Here is a 2,636-nt window from a genome sequence, read left to right as displayed (position 1 = left end):
TAAGAGGAAGGTTTGATCTTCTATTGGTGAGGTGTGATTGATGGTTTGAAACACCATATTTTTTTAATAACTTAGTAGAAGTAAGGGTCTTTCTATCTATCTTTACGTTTATGCATTCTTCTTCTTCATCCCCTTTCTTTTGTGTTGTTTTTGTTTGCTGATTTTTCATCTTGTGTGTCCATTTCATGAATTCTTAGTCTTCTCTTGTATCAGTGGATTGCTTGCCTCTAATGGAATTCGTCTATAATAATAGTTATCATTCGAGTATTCAGATGGCTCCATTCGAGGTACTTATGTTAGGAGGTATAGATATCCTATTGGGTGGTTTGAAGTCGGTGAAACTAAGTTGTTTGGTCATGGATTTGTTCACCAAGATATGGAGAAGGTAATTAGGGTTAGGATTAAGACTGCTTAGAGTCACCAAAATTCCTATGCGGATGTGAGGTAAAGAGAGTTTGAGTTTGATATAGGTGATTGGGTGTTCTCGAAGGTGTTTACCATAAAAGGAGTGATGAGATTTAGAAAGAAGGGAAAGATTAGTCCCTGTTATGTTGGCCCATACATGATCTTGAGAAGAGTTAGGAATGCCGTTATAACTAGAATTGCCTGTAAGTTTGGGTTCCATTCAACTCGTGTTTCATATATCAGTGTTGAAGAAGTGTGTGGGTCATCCTTCGTTGGTTGTTCCTATTGAGAGTGTTTGGCGTGTCGTATCACGCCTCAAATCCTGTTGGGGCGGACAGGTACCCGTAGCCGTAAAGGCCCGAGAGAACCAATTTATAACCTTGTACTTCCCATGTATATAACTGTGTGACAACCAAATGTTCTGACAACATGATATTATGTATCGATGAAAATAACTACACATGCATGCACAAACTGATATGTACAACATTTGGCCGATGGGGCCACCATGTCTAAAATCAGGACACTACCATAACTTTACATTAGTCTACAAAGCCTCTAAAAGATACATAGACTTAGTTAGGGTCGGGACAACCCTCCCGTACTACTCTTAACCTACTGCACAATACCAAAACATATGGAACAGACTCGGAAAGCCCCGAATCAACCTGGAGCTCACCAATACGCACGAAATAGCCTGCGCTCCTACGAGTGAGGTGTATGAGCTGAAGTACCTGTGCCTGCAACATAAAATACGGGTCCCCCATGAGGGACGTCAGTACGAAAATATGTACTGAATATGTAAGGCTAAAAGTAACAACACATGGTACACGAGCTCAATAAAAATCAGATACAAGTGTATAGGTAGTACTAGTAGACCACCTTTATATAAACTTGTGGGACTACATATATTGCATTCCTTTCTTCATTTTTTCCCTGCTTCATAATCTTTGTAAGCCATATATAATTCAAATGGTCAGCTGATCAGTGGTAAATAGATAAATTAGGATCAGCCCATGCTAGGCTTACGCCCCTGAGCTGCCACCTACATATAAAGATTGGGATCAGCCCATGCTAGGCTTATGCCCCTGAACTGCCACCCATAAATAAAAGTCGAGATTGGCCCATGCTAGGCAAGTGCCCTTAACCGGCCACTCGTCATTTTACAGATTTGCATTACTTAGTTTATTTAGCCTTTGAGATTGTTACTTTGGCGGCCATCACATTATGGTACCTTGAACCAGTAATACGCTAATAAGAGACATGTAAATAGACACTTAATGCAACAACAATGAGGTAGGGAGCCGTTGTCACACAAATAAAGTGTTTAGGAGCTGAAATAACACATGGATCTTATTTGAACAAATGGAGAACTCCTGAAATTTTCTAGTGAAGATAGACGTACAGATTTAATAATAAGCACGTATTGAGGTGTTCTAATGCGTTAGAGAGTGGGAACAAGGTCATTGGATACATGGAGTGTAATGTGCTGCCATTATGTAGCACTTTGTTATAGGATAACCTCGAAAACTTGCTTGATGGAACAATTGTACGACTTCATGCCAAAGAGTGTGAAATAGAGTATGCCTTACATACCTGGTTATTTGACTCCGAAACTAACCCGACTTGACTTGCCGCCTTTTATATTACTTATCTACAATAGAATACATGGTAAACTAGTATTAGTAACCAATCAACACATTTGAGATACTTAATTTCACTTAAAACAGTAACCAGGCAGCAACTACTAATCTATCAAACAAGGGTGTCCACAAAACAGTCCCAAATCCCTTTTATTGTAGCAATCAATTATTGAACTCATCATCTCTTGAGTTCTCAATAACAAGACATCTATAATCCCCTCTCAAATTCATATATAAGAAAAACAAAATGGAGCAGTCACCTTACCTCAGGTCAACAACTTATTCTTTTAATTGAACTCTTCAAGAGCTTGAACTTTCCTTCACACTTAAACCAAAGAGTAGGAAAAAAAGTTCCTCAATAACAAGGAAACGTGAACAAATAGCTTGTTCTATAATCAGCCATATACTTATCATCAAACACTTATGACTTGTTTTCCTAATCTTCCATGAGATAATTAAATAAAACCTTAAGTGTTTTTCACTTACCTTGGGCTGCAAAGGTGAGGGTTTCTTCAAGAACCCTAGAAGGAAAAATAGGGCTGCTGTTCTTGTTCTTTTAGAGAGAGTAGAGAGATTTGCTGAAATATA

At 38.5% G+C, this 2,636-nt stretch overlaps 1 long non-coding RNA gene across 1 annotated transcript; it reads right to left on the bottom strand.

Annotated features, from left to right (window-relative positions):
• Positions 1–843: 843 nt before the first annotated feature.
• On the bottom strand, positions 844–1,346 carry LOC124888029. The gene is made up of 2 exons (XR_007045859.1): positions 1,288–1,346; positions 844–1,145 (listed from the first exon to the last, which is right to left on the bottom strand). It is a non-coding gene; the product is annotated as an uncharacterized LOC124888029 (long non-coding RNA).
• Between the last annotated feature and the right edge of the window lie 1,290 nt (positions 1,347–2,636).

This window comes from Capsicum annuum, chromosome 10 (genome assembly GCF_002878395.1).
Source record: "Capsicum annuum cultivar UCD-10X-F1 chromosome 10, UCD10Xv1.1, whole genome shotgun sequence".
NCBI classification, from domain to species: domain Eukaryota; kingdom Viridiplantae; phylum Streptophyta; class Magnoliopsida; order Solanales; family Solanaceae; genus Capsicum; species Capsicum annuum.
Note: the sequence above shows the minus strand (reverse complement) of the source record. Positions and strands in the feature narration are given on the sequence as shown.